Raw genomic sequence first — 19,227 nt, forward strand, 5'->3', positions numbered from 1 at the left:
TGCCTTGTTTGTGGTGAAAATGTAAAAAACAAAAAAACGTTGTCAAAAACCAAAAACGAATACATAGAAATAAATGCTACCAAAGGCAAGATAAGTTGTTTTTCTACCTAACTGGATAAGTTTTTAGTATTTTTATTTACTGTACAATGTTTATTCTGTTCGAAAAACGAGTAATGTTGAACGCTGCCGGAGACCAAGAAAAGTTGGCCGCAATGTCTTTGATGACCCGATAATCACTTCAAAATAAGAAATAAAACAAAATGATGATAGAAACCCACCCAATAAATGTTACTGTGACACTTATTGTTTTTTGTTTTCGGCAGCGTTCATCATTACTCGTTTTTCGAACCGAATAAACATTTTACATTAAATAAAAACACTGAAAACTTATCCAGTTAGATAGAAAAGCAACTTATCTTGCCTTTGGTAACATTTATTTGTTATATATATATATATATATATATATATATATATATATATATATATATATATTTTGTTTTTGGACAATTTTTTCGTACCTCTGTGTGTTATAATACAAACCCCAAATCGTCAGCTATAACATCAAAGTAGCGCAAAAGGGGGATAAGTATGTTCCCTGTATTCTTAATCTTCACGGTGTTTACCGCTAGGAAAATGCACCCACTGCAGTGCATTTCCCATAAAAATTACTTTTAATTGTAAATAATTTTCTACTCTATGAATTTTCGTAATTTTTGGATATATTATTATTTTCAACATAAGTAAGTACTATTGTTTTTGCTTAAAACCACATAGTTAAAAAAAATTGATCTGTTGACTTTTTTTTAATAAGCACCCAATTTGGTTCGATTAATAATATCATGACCAAACGATACTGTAATAATATTAAAGAATTCTATTAAAAAGTAAATAAATGAAAATTTGCTTTAGCTAAACAAAATAGTTGAAATAAAACAAAAGTGAAAATATAAGCAAAACAAAAAGTGAAAATATAAGGACTCCCGGACATCGTCAGATAAGGACACCACTTATCAAGGCCAGGAAGCCACTCAGGGATAAGGGTTATTGCAAGTACATACGTTAGTGTGGAGATTTGATGAAGTGTTTACTTAAGGGGGCGGTTCATTAGGAATTTGTTAACGTTGGACTTGAAGACATCCAAGTTGTAGTTAGGTGGGAAGCAGGCAGACGGAACAGAGTTCCACAGGCGTGCAGTTCTAAGAAAGAAGCTTCGTTCATGGAATCCACGTTTTGATTTAGGCACAGATAAAGAGTGGGGGAAATTTTTCACAGTGGTTTCAGCTAGACGGGTGTTTTTCGTGAAAGATTGGCGAGGGGGGGACCAGAGATTGGAGTTCAGACGAGCACTTGCCATGGAAATAACGATAAAACAAGGACAGGCTCGCAACGTCTCTTCTGTGGGAGAGAGGTTGTAGAGTAGAGAAAAGGGCATCCCCCACTAAGCCACGAAGTCTATTTTGTACTCTGTCAAGGCAGGATAGGCTGTTTTTAGCAGCTCCTGCCCAGATATGGCAACAGTATTCCATCCTTGGACGTATTTGGCTTTTATATAGATAGAGAATTGCATCAGTAGTGAGATATCTTCTGGAGCAGTAGAAGGATCCCACCATCTTTCCAGTGACCCTGGCAACAGACTTGATGTACGTGTTCCATTTCAGATCAGGAGTAAAGATCAAACCCAGAAGCTTATCAAAACACGGGGCCTCATCCAGACAAGAGCCATCCATCCCAATTGATGCCAGATGGGGATCAGAGCGTTGATGATGTAAGGATAGGAGTTTGGTTTTAGATGCATTAAAGGTAACCAGCCACGTCTTCCCCCACTGAACTACGCGCTTGAGATCAGAGGAGAGAGAATCAGAGAGAACTTTGTCATTTACAGCCTTTGATGTGTTGCCGTAGATGGTAGTGTCATCAGCATAGATGTCAACGAATGATTTAAGTATGTGTTTAGGGAGGTCATTGATGTAGATGAGGAAGAGAGTTGGGCCCAGGATTGACCCCTGAGGGACTCCAGCATTAATACTGCAGGCCTCCGATTTTTGTCCATCGACCACTACTCTTATGAGCCTATCGGAGAGAAATGATTTAATGATTGAGAAAACATTTCCAGTTATACTGTAGCTGGAAATCTTGTGAAGTAAACCCTTATGCCATACCTTGTCGAAGGCCTTTGATATGTCAAGAGCAATTGCCCTAGAAGGAAAGAAAACCTTTGTCAAGAGATTCACTAATTCGGTGAGATATAACCGTCAGCACATTTGCGGTAGATCTTGCAGAGCGGAAACCATATTGTGTGTCACTAAGAAGATTGTTTCTGCTGAGGTGGTTTATTATTTCTCTATTTAATATGGATTCCAGCAACTTACTCATAACACACAGGAGACTTATTGGTCTGTACTGAGAGGGAGATGACTTATCACCTGAATTCTTAAATACAGGGCAAACTGATGAGGTCTTCCAGGGAGTCGGAAAGCACTTCTCCTTAAGGCAGCGCTTAAACAGTTTCGTAAGTATGGGAGCAAGTTCTGGTTGAAGCTTTTTTAACACTATAATTGGGATGCCGTCGGGGCCAGATGCTTTACAGGAATCAAGGTTCTTGATTAGCTTGGCGACCTCATGCATGGATATTTGTATGTTACCTAGCGTGTTCTGTGTTATAGGAGGAAATATGCGGAGTTGATGGCCTTCGTCGCATAGGGTAGAATTAGCTGCAAAGTTCTTTGAAAATAGTTTGGCCTTGTCTGACGCTGACGAGATGACCTCTGGTCCATTGATAATGGTTGGGATAGAACGCACACTTTTGTTCAGGATCCTATTTGTTATTTGCCAAAACTGGTGGAAACCAAGCCGCTGATCAGCTACCTTGGATTTAACAGACTGGGCATATAGCTCTCTTGCATTTTTTATTACTCTTTTACAGTGGTTGCTGGCAGTCCTGAAAGCAGCTTTAGTCTCAGTGCATCTATTACGTTGGTAGCTATGAAAAAAGTGATTTCTGTGTGCGATAGCAGCAGCAGCACATTCTGGGGAGAACAATGGCTGGCTGTTAGGTTTTTGTTGGAATTTTTTAGATGGTATGAATTGGTCTATGCCTACAATTAACCATTCGGTCAGATCTGATACTATAGAGGACACTTCCTTTTTAAACATGGAGTGCAGAGGTAAATCAGATATGAATGTACGGAAGCTATCCCAGTCAGCCATAGAGTATCGGTATACAGTACGGTGGAGGGGTACGTCTGGGGACTTATTACATTTCGTTTTTATCTTAACTGATACGACGGAGTGGTCGGAGGATCCTAGAGGAGAATGAACGGAACATGAACATAGCTCAGGGGAAGTTGAGAGAAAAAGGTCTAGGAGGCTTGCATATTGACCAGGTGTATTGGGCACATGGGTGGGTTCGCGAACAATCTGAGTGAGGTCATAAGCAATGGCCAAATCATGACAACCCCCCCCCTCATCGTCTTCTTATTTGAATGGGTCAGCCATTCCACATTATGGACGTTGAAGTCACCACAGATGTGGATGTTAGCCGAGGGATGTGCAGACAGGATGTGGTCTATTTTCTCAGATATACTCTTAAAGATAGTAACTCCGCTGTTGTGGGTCCGATAGAGGGCAAATATAAATGCAGTGGTGTTAGCAAGTGCAACCCTGAAGCACATATAGGGTAAATTAGGATCTTCTCTAGAGATATACCTGCCACATGGGAAGCCATCTTTAATGTAGGCACATATTCCATGCCCATGGCGATCTTGGGGGACAGATTTAGCTGTTAAGTTAGAGTATCCGTTAATTATGAACTCATCTAGGGAAGTGGTCGGCCCTATTCCAGTTTCGCTTAGAAATAATATGTCCGGTTTCATCTCCTGTAATTGGGTTTCAACCTCTGGAAGGTTGGAACGTAGACCCCTGATGTTGGAGAAGGAGACCTGGTAGTAGAGGTCTACGTTGGAAGATGGGGTTCTAGGTTTATTTGAGTTTTTATTCTGGAGATATTTCATGTTGAGGTTTTGGGATTTGTGGAACAGGTCGGCATACTTGCTTAGAGCAGTACAGAGAGGGAAAGTAAGAGAGAAAAAGACAGGAAATATTTTTTTTTTTTTTTGTAGCACACGAAAAGGTAAAGCCGTAACAATTACCCACTAGTATGGCACCGAGAGGCCCCACCAGAGACTACTGCATGGTTCAGATCCACTCACCAAATGGCAATACAGCAGTCCCAGTACTTTGCGCCTGCTGATAGGACAGCCTCCTTAGTGGTTAATCCAAGGTTCGGGTCCCTGACTATCAGGCGGATAACGTCAGCCCAGACAAAACGTTTACCTCCAGCACCCTTACTAGTGACATGGCCACAAGGACAGACATAGAGACAGAAAAATTTCCGACGTCTCAGACTACTGTTCACCAAGTACTACCGACCTTTAAGCAGCTTTTTCTTCACCCTTTAGTCAGAAAAATCACTCATTGAATGAGGACTGAGGGACAAAAAAAGGAGAAGCGAGAGTTACTGGAGCTGCCGATAACACATCCACTGTATTATCTACTCTCCATTTAAAAAAAAAAAAAAAAAAAGGGGAGGAGGGGAATGGGTACAAGTGGCTTATTTATATCTAAGTAGTAAGGCCGGTGCTAAGTTAACAATTCAGGACACTTTTGATGATAATCTCCCCTCCCATATTAATGGGTGGAAGTTTGTCATTATCTATTGTTTGAATCATTGGAGCTTCACCTTATAATTAATTAAAATCCAATAATTAACTTTTATCAATTTGTAAAGTAAACTTTATAATGACGCACTTAAGTCAATTCATTCAAACCCATGATTTTTCCCCCATCCCTATTTTTGTAAAACTTTTTTGCTGCTTATTAGACGAAGATGTCATATTCCCCAAATCATGTAAATCGATCAAGTACTTTTTTAAATTAAGAAAATCAAATTTTATCACTAAGCAAAACAGTGAAACACTGTTTTGATCGGTCATGATTTGCAAATAAAAGAGACAATTCAATTCGAACTATCAAAATCAAAACCAGCTTTATTATAATGGATACGATTTACTATTAAAATCGTTAAAAATCATAAATTTTGATTGCTTTACTTTCAAAATTTTACTTGATCAATTTTATGTGCCAGATTACATTTGTTCATTTATTTTATTTTATTTTATATTTTTTTTGCAAGAGAGTCAGCATTTATCAATGTTCGAGGGCCATTCGAGGATAAGAGTTAATGTAGTTACTGACATAACAGTGCAGTGATCATTAATGGTGGAAATTGGGTAACATTTGATTATCTAAGAGGACGGATTGGACTTTTTTTTTTTTACAAAGAAATCCCCACTTATCAAGGCCAAAAGGCGACTCGAGGATAAGGGTTAAAGAGTGTGCAGTAGTCAATGGGACAATATAGGAATCATTAGTAATGTAAATTTGGTAAATTGGATTACTTAAGAGGAACGGCTCATCAAGAACTTGTTTACATTGGACTTGAAGACGACCATATTATAGTCATCTAGAAAGCAGGAAAATGGAAGACAGTTTCACAGGCGTGCAGTTCTAAGAAAGGAGCTTTGTTCATGAAATCTATCTTCAGGTTTTGGCACAGATAAAAAGTAGGAGAAATTATTGATAGTGCTTTCAGCTAGACGGGTGTTTCTCATGAATGTTTGGCGAGAGAGGACCATAAATTGGAGCTCAGACGAGCACCTGCCATGAAAATAACAATAAAGCAGAGACAGTGTCTCTTCTGTGAGAAAGAGTTTGCAGGGAAGAGAAAACGGCATCTCCTACTAGGCTACGAAGTCTATTTTGAATTCTGTCAAGGCAAACTAAGGTCTTTCTAGCAGCTCCTGCCCAGATGTGGCAACAATAATCCATCGTTGGACGTACCTGGCTCTTATATAGGTAGAGAATCGCATCAACAGGTAGATATCTACTGAATTAATGGAAGGATCTCACCTTTTTTCCAGCAACTTTGGCGACTGATCTTATGTATGTGTTCCAAGTCCAACAACCATGTTACAACAGAAAGCAGTTCAGGGGAACAGAGTTCCACAGGCAGGCAGTTCTAGGAAAGAATCTCTATTCATGGAATTTGCATTTAGAATTTGGTTTCTGCTATAGCAAAGTGTGGCACAAGGAAGGAGGAGGTGAGAAAGACTTGTTTTGGATGATTTGATCGGGTACAAAAGTAGCTGAGAACAACTCGGTATGCCTTCAAAGGAGGAGATAATGCCTGAAAAGGGTACACTTCCTAAGATCGAGCCGGACGGCTCGTCACTCCAACAAAGAAGGATCTCGTGATCCGGTAGTTCAAGTTTGACCCTAATTTTTACCAAGAATATTTTATAAAGATTGTCTCCCTACAAGGTCAGAATTGAACAGTAGACACAGAAATAAAAACAAAATTTTATATAGCAAAAATCCAGCTCCTTAAAAAGGGGTCTTTCTGGGTTGTTGAAACAAAAATAAAAATTTCCAAAGTCTAGAAGGATTTCTCCTCCAATGATCAAAGACAAAAAAAAAAAATGAAGTGTAGTAATAGAACAGATACTACACTTTGCTTGTAGCTAAAATATCAATTTATTCATCAGTACTCATGCACTTATGTAACCGGGCTGGAATAATGTTATTATTTAGAAAGTCATTCTTAACATGGAGAGGGGAGAGTGTTTTGTAACTACTCTGTACTTTCACCTAACAAATTAATAAAAAAAAAACATATAGTAAAAATTGGATTTAACTTGAAAAAACTATTTTAAAAAATAGCTCTTGACATATGAAAGGATTCTGATAGAGTATGGCATAAAGGTTTACTTCACAGGATTACCAACTATTTCATAGCTGGTAATGTCCTCTCAATTATTAAATCCTTTCTCTCTGATAGGCTTTTAAGAGTAGTTGTTAATGGACATAAATCAGAAACTCATAGTATTAATGCTGGCATCCTTCAAGGTTCCATCCTGCGCCCAACTCTCTTCCTGATCTTTATCAATGATCTCCCAAATCACATTTTTAGATCATTCGTAGACATTCATGCAGATAATACCACAATCTATGGCAACACTTCAAATGTCAGCAATGATCAAGGTCTGTCTGATTCTCTCTCTTCTGATCTTGAGCATGTGGTGCAATGAGGGAAAAGGTGGCTGGTTAATTTTAATGCATTGAAAACCAAGCTTCTCTTCTTTCATCATAATCGCTCTGATCGTAATCACACCCCAATTGAAATGAATGGCTCTTGTCTTGGAGAAGTTATACGTCTTAAGCTTCTGGGACTGACCTTCTCTCCTGATCTGAAATGGTATACATACATCAAATCTGTTACCAAGATGGCTAGAAAAATAGTTGGAACATTCTACCACGCCATATCTTTTTTTTTTTTTTATTAATTTGTTAGGTGAAAGTAAAGAATAGTTACAAAACACCCTCCCCTCTCCATGTTAAGAATTACTTTCTAAATAATGACATTATTCCAGCACGGTTACATAAGTGCATGAGTACTGATAAATAAATTGATATTTTAGCTACAAGCAAAGTGTAGTATCTGTTCTGCTACTACACTGTCAATGCAATCCTCTATCTGTATAAGAGCCAGATACGCGCTAAAATAGAGTAATTAGCACATCTGGGTAGGAGCTGCTTGGCGAGCCCTATCCAGTTTTGTTAGAGTTCAAAACTGGCTTCCAAACTTAGTAGTTGATGCCATTTTCTCTTCCCTACAATCTCTTTCCCACTGAAGAGATGTTGCGAGCCTGTCTCTGATCTATTGTTATTTTAATGGCAAGTACTCGACTGAACTCTACTCTATTGTTCCTCCTTGCCAAACTTTCACAAAAAAACACTCGACTAGCTACAACCACTATAAACTATTTCCCCCACTCTCTATCTGTGCCTAAATCAAAGCTCAGATTCCATGAACAAAGCTTCTTTCCGAAAACTGCCTGCTTGTAGAACACTGTTCCACTGTCCTGCTTCCCGGTTGAATACAACATGGTAGCCTTCAAATCCAATGTAAACAAGTTCTTATTGAGCCGTCCCCATAAAGCAAAAAAAAAAAAAAAAGAAATAGTATGGTAATGTACATGCATAACTACGTATTTATCCATGAATAATTTTTACAATGGGTTTTACAAAAATAAATTTTGAAAAAAATACAGACATAAATATGAAATAAATGTGGCACAAGGCCAAGTTCGGTAAGTGGGAGTTGCGTTGTGTGTTATCCTTTTTGTTTATTCTCTTAAATTACTTTCAGTCATCAAGATACCACATTCACACTATGGGTAATCCTACCCATCCTCGGGTTTTGACGTTTTTCTTATTTATAACATATATGTCAAATTCATACGTTGGTGGGAGGGTGGGGGTCTACAGAAAACATTATTGGCAGAAAAACAAAACAAAAACCTGAGTGTTTAGTAAGATCATTTTAAATCGATTTGGATAGAAATGAGCTACTCATTGTTTTCGGGGGGGGGGGGTCTTCTAACCGTCTAAAACAAGTGAATCAGTTTTTGAGTGGGGATTAATGAGGGTGTAAAAAAAAATAAAACTGGTTGGTGTATGTGGGCAAGGGTGATGTCTTTCGAGATGGTTGCGAGGTCAGGGAGAAAGCAAAAGTGAGTATATTGAAGGATCTCTAATAAAACAAAAAAGAATGAGAGACAGAGCCACGACCAATATTTATGTTCATCATGCCAGAGCTCATTTCACCACTAGGTAAGAGACTTTGCTAACAGGAGTATGATAAGACCTTAGGTCTCGGTGTACAACACCATGTCCAGGCAAGGAACACATATTCAAATTTGGTCTGTCCAAGCTGTAGCTAGTGGTGTGCATTCACCTTCTTTAGAGTAATGCAGAATATTTCCTCCTATCACATTTGATTTTAACTTTAAGCTAATGCTTAAAGTTCAAAATCAATCGTAATCAGAAAGTGGTTCACCCCTACTCTCTCTCTCTCTCTCTCTCTCTCTATCTCTCTCTCTCTCTCTCTATCTATCTCTCTCTCTCTAAGCACATGTCTACATTACTAGTCTAACTATGGCTAGGATCGTGAGGAACATCATCTGTTCCTCCTTAGGCCACAAAGACATTACATTGTACACTACAGATGTTACATGTAGGGTATCAACTGATCGGGGATGATGCGAGCCATTACCTCTTTGACATACATCCAGAACTCTCACAGCCTGCTGAACTTAAACAAGACATGTTCAGATGTTTCTTTTTTAACATCTAGCCAGCACAGATAAAATGGATTATTGCAAGTTTTAGTTTTGAAAAGTCTGTCATTAAGAGGTAGCACACCTTGGACCAATTGCTAGGTCCATGAAAACTCAGAGTAATTGTAATGACTCTGGTCTGGTGCACATCTCCACTGAGGGTGGGTTTCGTCCTCCAATAATCTAAGCCACTCCCCGAGCGGATCCAAAGCAGTCCTTGGCACTAGCTCCCAATATAGTATTTTCCTAGACTGTGTGAGTTTGCTGAACCCCAACAGCTCAGCATTTCAGTAAAGAACTCCCTCGGTTTATGCTATTCTTCAATCAAGATATTTGGGATGAAATTGGGAAAAGTTTTCCTAACCCCGGGACCTCACAAAGAATCTTTTGTCAAGGTTTAGCTCAGGAACGTCAGTCTCTCGACATGTCGGTAGTTGTCAAGTCAGGCACCCCAAACCCTCCTCGTTCGGATGTTGAGTTCAAACCTGTCTACAGACTAGCGGCTTTTTCCCTTGCCACAGAAGCAAGTAAGCTCTGCCATGCTATCCACACGCAGAGTTAGCATAGCCAATTCATTTATTTAGGGCATAAACTGACTTTCTCCAGTGATCATGAGACATTGAAACACAGAATCGGGCTGGGTTGAGCAGCTTTCTAAAAATACACCGTTCTAAAATTAAAAAGGGTGCCGATACTGTTAAAACTGTTAAAGTAAAAGTTTATTTATGTCCTCCCTGTAGTTTTATATGGCTTTGATTGTATCACGTGGACTAAACAATTAACCAATCGCATTGAGGTGTTTCAAAATCATGTAATGTGTTTCATTACAGGATATCGCCTGATCGAAAAAACTAAAATATCCACCCACCGTCAAACTTCTTCCCTACCCCTTCTATTTGATATAATCAAACGTAAAAGCCTTAAACGTTTTGGCCATGTCAAACGATCAACCACTAACCTGTAAAAGTTATGCTTTGAGAGTATGTTAGAAGTCAAAAGAGGCAGAGGAAAGCCAAGGTTTGTCTTCCATCAACCAACTGGATCGAAGGAATGGTGAAAAATAAGTCACGTGGGTTCGTACCAAGCGGAAGATGTGACTCATGATGATGCACCTATCGTCATCGAAATCTTTGACATGCCCGTCCGTTTTCTTATGTAATTCCTCTGAGAATTAACAGCAATTGTTAGTTTATTAAATCTTCGATAAATTTATAGATTAACATCCTCATTTATCCCCCCTTCCTCCAACAAAAATGAGATTCTACTTTTTTTTAGGCGATTATATGTGAACATCGTGAAAAACTTTGCAGAAAGAAGAAAACAAGAACAATTATTTTAGAATTTAGAGTGGGAACTCAGTATTGTATATAAATTTGACAGACATACAATGATTCCCCATTTCTGGGTCATTCTAACCTTTTGGAGCAGTTAACTTTTTTTTACCACTAAACCTAAGTTCGAACGGTAAAGTCGTATCGCCTACAAAAGTAAACTCCCCCCCCCCCAAAAAAAATCGTTAACTGTTCTAAAACGCTTGAATGGCGCGGAAATGGAAGATGATTTTATGTAAGATTTATGTACGAAACTGATCTCCCATTCTAAATTTTAAAATAGTTTTTGTGTTTGTTTATTTATGGCAAATTTTTCGGTAAAACTATACAAACACCGTGACAGCGAATTAACCCTACCCCTAACCCTAACCCCTAAACCTAACCCTAACCCTAACCCTAAACCCTAACCCTAACCCTAATCCTAACCCTAACCCTAACGCTGTCACGGTGTTTGTATAATAATACCAATTTTTCAAAGTGTTCACGTCTAATCGCCTAAAAGAAGTAGAATCTCAATTTTTTTTTTTTTTTAGCGGATAGCTGAGGATATTGATACAAGAATAATACCAATTACTTATATTTGAAATTAAGCACAGGGCCAATAAATTTGGGGGGGGGGATAAATGGAATCCCTTCAGCATAATACCGCATTTACTCTTTGGGACTTGACAACTAGGAAACCCCACTTATTTATTTAGATTGAAATTTTGAAACCCTGGAAGTGAAAAAGCAGTTATTTTTATTTCTTTATTTCCATTTAAATTATTAAATAAATTAAAAAAAAAAAAGAAAGACTGTTTTACCTTCTTTGAACCCCTTTATTTTTAGTTTTAAGGCTTTTATTTAAATATATTACAGTGCAAATGCGACCATGAAAGCTGCGGCCGCTCATCTAATAAACACGTTGGTACTTCAAAAATCGCTAATCGCTTGGATTCACCTTGTTTTTAATACGGAAAGAGAAAAAAAAAAAAGGTTTTAAACAAGTCTTACACTAAACGCCATTCCGATTTTTCCATAATCCATAACTTTTATTTTCGGCAGAAATTATCACGGTGCACGGCACGGCGGAATTTATAGCTCATTCGGTGATGACGTTGTCTCTCTGGATATTTCATTTAGTCATTATATGACTAAATATATAAATAAATAAATATATAAATAAATAATATATACATAGATTTTTATTTTTCTCTTTTGCTTTTTAACATAGAAGTATCCGTTGTAAAAAATAAAAAGTGAAATCTTAATTTCGTAATAAACCAAAAGTACTGTTAAAACCGACGATTATTCGGGCCATGTTACAAGAACCTGTCTTTTTTTAGACTACATTTTTTTTTATTTTTATCCAACTGTTTCATATTTTCATTCAATGACGTTTTCCTGGGTGTCGTAGATATTTCAGAAAAGAAGTCATGATCGACGTATTCGAATTTGTACTTTGCTCGCCTCTAGAACAACTATAATGATATTAATTATCGAAACAATAACAATAATAATAATAATTGTTATTATTAGCTCAATAATTAATACCGGACTCTGACTTTTTTGTCAAAGGTTTTAAAAAGGAGAAAAGCGCATTTGGGGAATCTTTACAATATTTTCACATCGATTAAAAATGATTTACACAAATGGACCAAGGAAATATTATGGAGGTTAACTTCGTGTTAAAAAAAAAGAAAAAAAGTGTTGAAAACGTTGGTTTATCAATATATTTACTAAGTAAGTACTTTTGGTGTTTGTATGAAAGGCGACAGATCAAACAAGGGAGATAAATCGTGAAACAAGGAAGATTTTTTTATATAAAATTGTTAGGTGAAAGTACACAATAGTTACAAAACACCCTCCCTCCCCTCCCCATATTCAGAATGGTTTTCTAAATATTAACGTTATTATTTCAGCGCCGTCCAATAAGTACCAATTTAGAAACGGCAAAAAGAGTAGTTTAATTAAATTAATTAATATTTGAATAATTTCCAGTTCTATTTTCGTAAATTTATATCAAAAATATTATTTTTAAATAAAAAATAATTTAATTAAATAACAATAAGCTAAAATTGAAAGTAATCTAAAAATATGCTTTCTAAAATTAGCAATCTGAGTTATGTCCCCTGTTTCTGCAATCTTGTGGGTTTTTTTTTTAATTCGATCTGTCACCTTTCTTTGTACAAGCACCGTGATTTTATTATTATTATTATTATTTTATTTTATTTTTTAATTATTATCTGCATGGAATCTAAATTAAGCTTTATTTACATATTTTTCCCACGAAGAATGGAGGTGACTGATACGAAATTGGCTTAACGTGAAAGAATCTGCCCCCCCCTTCCAAAAAGGGGCTCTTATGATGTCTGCAAGAATTCCGTGGTCGAACTCGTTGGCATTTTTTGGGAGGGACGCCTTGGATCTCCTTCTCGAAGGAGGAGATAATGCTTGGGACAGTGGATTTATGTTTATTTACCTGTCTCCCACTTGAGGTCAGTAGGTACTTATACGGAACAAAATGGACTGTGCTAGTTTTTAAATAGAATTTTCAAGTTAAATTCAATATTTTACGGTATCTTTTGTTTATTAGGTGAAAGTAGTTTTTTAAAAAAGGCCCCTCTCCCCATATGAAGATTAGTTTTCTAAATAACGCTATTATTTCAGCACGGTCGGTATTCTGCATAGGTGCCGGTTGCCGGTCAATGTATAGAGTGGTTGGGGAATGACCCCCCCCCAGCCCCCTAAAAAAAATTTGGCCACTTTGGATGCCTGCATAGTTTGATGTAATTTTGGGGCTCTATCAGCATTTTTCATTAGGGGCATCTCCGACGATCAACAGTAAACCAATAAGTCTTCTGAAGGAGATAATGCATGGGAAGGTACCCTCTGAGAATTTACACCTGAGTAAAGGCAAAAAAAAAAAAAAAAAAAAAAAAAACTACTTTCACTTCGACCCTTTTCTTCAACGTTTTTCGGTTTTTCAGGAATTTGCTTGGAAGAAATGGCTGAAGTAAGAACTACATTCAAGTTTGTTTATTAATTGGCAGGACATTTGTTTAAAAAATCGATAGAGTTTAGTGTTTAACAGTAAAAACATCCGATTCAATTATAGAATTATCTTGCCTTTGGTAACATTTATGTGTTATATATTTGTTTTTTCAACCACTTTTTCACTTTGTTTTCTAAACTGATGTAATTAAATAACTCAAGTGTTATTTATTCTACACTTCAAATCACCAATTTCTCAGTTAAATTCGACACTGTTGTCAAAACTTCCGACTTCCAAACGCAACAATCTTTCCAGCTGACTTCCACACGTCTACTTAAGTAACACGCCTTCTCTCAACTCGCCTCATGCTCGCTTCACGTCCACTTTTATAGACCAGTCTCATTTGCATAAACATTCACAGTCACGTGATTATTCACTATAAAACAAACTCTCTCCCCATGTTTTTCCTTTCTTTCTCTTTCATTTTGTTCTATGACCGACCCTTTGAATCATGTACACGTGTTAGTCAAGTAAGTCACGCGTTTCCCTACACTCCCCCCTGATCTCATGATCACAAACAGGGTAGAAGGGCAGTCATCTTTGTCGGGCACTTCTTTGAAGAATCGGGGCATCACTTCCTTGTTGTCATCTTCCTCATTACCACCGTTATTGCAACCAGTATGTTCCATTATCACCTCTCATGGTTCCATAGGCGGTGTTTCACAATTAGGGCGGGGGGGGCAGTATCCATCTTTGTCTGTTACTTCTTTGAAGAATCGGAGGCATCACCACCTTGTTTCCATCTTCCTCAGTATGTTCCATTATCCTCTCTCGTGGTTTTGTAGGTAGTGTTCTTATGCTCACCTGAAAGGGTAGCAGGCGATCAGGATCATCCCTGAACTGTATGTGATCCTCCACATCGTCCTCAGAATCAGAAGAGGCATGACAGGGGCGAATATCTTTTACATGACGTGGTACACCATCAATCAACATGGTCTGAGGACTTATGATTTTATCTATTTGTCCTTTGCAAAATTTTGCAGTGCACCCAGCATTTGGGGATTTTACCCAAACACGGTCTCCCACTTTATATCGTGTATTGACAACTCTAACCACTGATGGTGTGACGTCTATTCCTTTTATACATTGTTCATAGCAGTAAATCCCATTGGCTGGTGCAGTTGATGGTGTTGCATTGTCCGTGGGTGTCACATTATACCAGTACACAGCTTCTGGAATTGAGCACTGTGTCCTGGCTGCAATTCTTTTGACGGTGCGGTGACACCACTCCGCTATACTATTATCTTCAGGAAAATATGCACATTGGTAACGCGTTCTAATCCCCCATCTGTGTGTGAATTTCTGAAGTTCTTGACATCGAAAATATCAGTCAGGATTTCAAGCAGGGCACCACGTTCAAGAAAAACGGCTCTCAACAGTCGTATAATGCGAGATGCATCCTGTTGTATCAACAATCGCCATATCGCGAAACGTGTAGGGCCACAATCTGTTAAGATCAAAAAATGCTTGCGCTCGGATGCGTAACATCAATCCCTACCTGACACCAGTTGACCTCCACCTTAAGCTTCCCTTTTTGCCATTGGGATGGTGCCAGATCAATTTGCTGACACACTTTGCATAATCATATGGCTGCTTTGTGTGGTCCTCCCGCCCAAGCCAGCAGATGGCTTTTGACCCTGCTGAACTGGTCTGGCCGTTGATCGTCTATCTTTTGAGAGAAATCAACATAAATTCTCAGCGTCTCAGGCTTCGTGTGGATTTCTGCTGAAAATCAAAGTTTCGCATGCATGCCAAAAAGAAAACAGACTCAGAGGTTTTTAACTACTGAAAAGTTAATTCACGAAAAATACAAGTTTTTACATATGTACATCGTTCAGTGCGATTACACCAGAAACATCAAGATTTTCCAAAATCTTATTTTTCTGTTCTCCACGATGGCGGTCAGGATGGATGGAAGGGGTGGTGGCGTTCTTGGGAGCGTGTGTTTTTCTCAAGATTCGGCTTCAATCTGCTAAAATCGGACTGGGCATTTGCTTATATTGGGAGGTGATGGTATGGTTGGGGCAATCTGCTAAACCAGTCAGGGTACAACACGTCTTTTGAGGGATCCCTAAAGTCTTTTGCGTGTATGCACCTCAGCAGGTTGTCCATAGCCTGCTAATCTGGGACCAAAACTAAATTTCTCTTCACACGCCCCAAAAGGTCAATCACTGTCACTTTCCTACTCAGAAAGTCAGAACGTCTGAGCAGGTGTTCCTCAGGCCAAACAAATGTATGATTTCATTCCACCTTATTCTGACATTTCCTGCCGTTTTTTAAACAATAAAATATCTGTCTGTTTTTACAAAACACAATATATTCATCCCTTTTGATAGGTCACCCGCCGCTGTCCGAGATTCAATCAATGTTTAACAAACAATCTCAGCATAATTGCCCGGCCTTACTCAGGGTTTTAGGGGATCTTAATCTCCCCAATGGGGAGCAATATCACTCCTTTAGATGGTCACGTCATACTTGATTGATGCTCTTGTAGTAGCAGGACACACTCTTTGTACAAAATATGTGGTCCTCTGAATTCCGGGATGTCCACTCTGCTGATGTATTATATGGATCTGATCAGGTGTTAATTGATCTGTTATGGTGCACATGTCAGTTGCAGAGAATCAGATCCCTGCCTGATTACATCAATCCACCTCTTTGGTTAATGAGTAAAGCTATCAGCCAAATTCTGCACCGACGAAATCAAGGTAATGTCCACCTGTAAGCTGTATTCGTCAACTAGATGCTTTATTATCGCCAGTCTCCTTTGTACTAACATCTCACTTGCGGCTTTAGTCTTTACTTGAGCCTTCCCAGTCAAGATGTCGGTCAACCAGTGCTAAACACACAATGAGTCAGCATGGAGATGCACAACCTTGGCTTGCCATTGCAATGCAAGATTAAGACCTTTTAGCGTGGCATCAAGTTCTGCCAAATTTATATGCTGGGCATCATTTTTCAGAAAAGCCAACACGCATCTTCTACAAGAGTACTCAATTGTTACAACACGACACCTGTAGCCAATGAACTTGCATCAACCCATGCATTCAGTTCATTTCCAGATACTTATCACTAACCCCGGGCAGGGTCGTTCCTATATACTTTAGTCAACGTTTTGGCCATCATTTGCTGGAGAGAATCATCATCGACCATGTTGTCTCATCATTTGGTTACTGCAGTTACTCGTCTTTTTAATACTCCTGTTGCCGATCGGAGCCTTACACAGACAGGTAGATGTCCTACTAATTTGCTGCAAATAGAAAACACAATGCACTTTGTCAATACACTGGGTAACTCTGTAATTGGGCTCCCTTGCTTCCATCGCAAAATATTGCCCTCCTCCCAGACCTCAAGGCCTAACATGGGCATCCCATCCTTTAGGTGCTTAGGGTTTTTGCTTATTAAACCAAAAGATTCCAGTTTCATTCGAACCACATCTGCAGACATTTTGTCCTCATTAACGCAGATGTCGTCAATGTAAGCTGAAGCAGCTTTTGCTGTGGTCTCATCCTGCATCAAAACAGTTTTAATAATAGTTGTCATTATTAAGGGTGCTACGTTTAGGCCAAAACCTAAACATGTCAAACAGTATCCTTTTCCCTTGATTATCACTGTTTGAAATGGCTATAATGACTCATGGACATGTATCTGCAGGTAGGCTCTCTGCAAATCCAACAGTGCTACATACTTCCTTTCTGATGCCACTCTCTTAGTTTAGCAGAGCACACATCTGCATTTCCGGTGAAAGCATTAACATGTTGATTCAGTTCTCGGTAATCCATTACGGGTCGAATTTTGTGTTTAGTAGATTGTTCAACAGCCATCAGCGGAATTAATTCTTTGGGTGGTCCCAGACATTCCTGTGGGTATGGTATAAACAAACTGTTATCAATCCACATCTGAAGTTCTTCTTCATATGCAGCCTTATTCTTGGTAGAAACTGCATACTCTGGAATAGTGCTGCACAGTTGATCTGGTGCCTGGCTCATGGTCTACTTCCACTTCGCAGTCCACGCCCTTTCATTGTCATCAAACATAGCATAGAAGTCCTTTTCTTCAATAGACATAACTGCACAGACTTCTTTCCCTCCATCTCCAGCCGCTGTGATCATGATGCCTCCTAGTGTATTGCATCAATTCCAATGAACATGTTGTAGCCAAGGGGTTTTTCTTGCATCACCAGAACGTCAACTTCAGCTGTATCACCCTTCTCAGTACAGATCGTGACAGTCCCTACACAACATGTTGGGGATAAGCCATTGATGGTCATAATGCCAACTGGTTGCTTCTCTGACAGCGATGTGCACTAACTATAAACTGGTAACACCCCGTGTCTACGAGTGCCGAACACTGCACATCATCAATTTTGACGACAACGACAGGCAATCCTATGTTTATTCGTTGGCAGGTGGCAAGGGTGGTGATAGTACCTTGTCCCCAACTTCATTTCCCGAACGGTTGCAAGATATGTACCCAAACTTTTTGCAGTGATAGAATTGTACTGTTCTCTGTGCTCGTGAATACACACCCCTCATATCACTTCGACTCCAGCACTCCTTAGCAAAATGATTGGCCTCCCCACATTTGTAGCACACCGGGCTCTCGTACTTATTGTAACCTAGGAGAGAATCTACATTGCCTCCATCCGGTTCGAATGCTGCATGTCGAATACTAGCTGCTGCTGTAATTGGTTCCTGTTCCTTACAGATGTTTTGAGCTCGGGCCAATAACTCGTCTGTTGTCAATTCATCAATTCGTGACAATGCCCACAACAGTTTACTGATCTCCTCAGGTAAGCCTACTAAAAAGACACAGCTTAATATTTTGTTGTTGACCCCACCAAACAGTACAGATAACTTCCGTAAATCGGTTAGGTATACGTCAACCGTTTCCTTGGGGTGAATTCGCCGGCTCATGAACTGTTGCCGTACAAAAATGGATCTGTACCAAATGCTGTATACAGGCTCTGCTTGATTTCACCCGCATCTGGTTCATCCTCGAGTTGCTGATAGACTGCATAGGTTAACCTTAATGGAATGACTGTGGCTGGTTCTTTAATTTTGCAGTTTGCAGATTTTCTCAGCCTTCCCAACCACTTTGACAAAACAGACGGTCCAGTGGTAGATCAATCAAACACGGGTAACAAGCGAAAGTCGAATCTGTCCATATTTTTATTTTTTTATTTTTGAGTTAGCACTTATCAAGGGCCAAAATAGCTTATAATTAAATAACTCAAGTGTTATTTATTCTGCACTTCAAATCACCAATTTCTTGGTTAAGTTCCACACTGTTGTCAAAACTTCTGACTTCCAAACAATCTTTCCAGTAGACTTCCACACATCTGCGTAAAAAACACGCCTGCTTTTATAGACCAGTCTTATTTGCATAAACATTCACAGTCACATGATTATTCACTACAAAACAAACTGTCTCTTCATGTTAGTTTTTCCTTTCTTTCTCTTTCATTTCATTCCACGACCGACCCTTTGAATCATGCACACGTGTTAAAGTAAGTTACATGTTTCCCTACAACTACAAAATGCCCTAGAATAGGGACCTTTGATAAATGATTTATCATAAATTTAGCCTTTTTTTTTTGCACATACTTTTAGGGTAAAATTGTATT

The 19,227-nt window shown here is 38.8% G+C and overlaps 2 protein-coding genes across 3 annotated transcripts in view; one reads left to right on the plus strand and one right to left on the minus strand.

The window, feature by feature from the left end:
• The window catches only part of LOC145242602 (uncharacterized), a 58,479-nt gene extending 48,195 nt beyond the window's left edge, over positions 1-10,284 (minus strand). The window contains exon 1 of the mRNA XM_080105711.1: positions 10,195-10,284. The gene's annotated coding sequence lies outside the window, so the exon portion shown is untranslated. The remainder of the gene's footprint in view (positions 1-10,194) is intronic.
• The window catches only part of LOC145242597 (uncharacterized), a 34,119-nt gene that overhangs the window by 1,662 nt on the left and 13,230 nt on the right, over positions 1-19,227 (plus strand). Inside the window, exon 1 of one of the 2 annotated variants that reach the window (XM_080105704.1) lies at positions 11,051-12,289. The exons of the other annotated variant lie outside the window; for it this stretch is intronic. The gene's annotated coding sequence lies outside the window, so the exon portion shown is untranslated. Of the gene's footprint in view, positions 1-11,050; positions 12,290-19,227 lie in introns of those variants that run through there. 2 annotated transcript variants of the gene reach the window in all.

This window comes from Euprymna scolopes, chromosome 21, assembly GCF_053919585.1.
Source record: "Euprymna scolopes isolate OS-2025 chromosome 21, ASM5391958v1, whole genome shotgun sequence".
NCBI lineage: Eukaryota > Metazoa > Mollusca > Cephalopoda > Sepiida > Sepiolidae > Euprymna > Euprymna scolopes.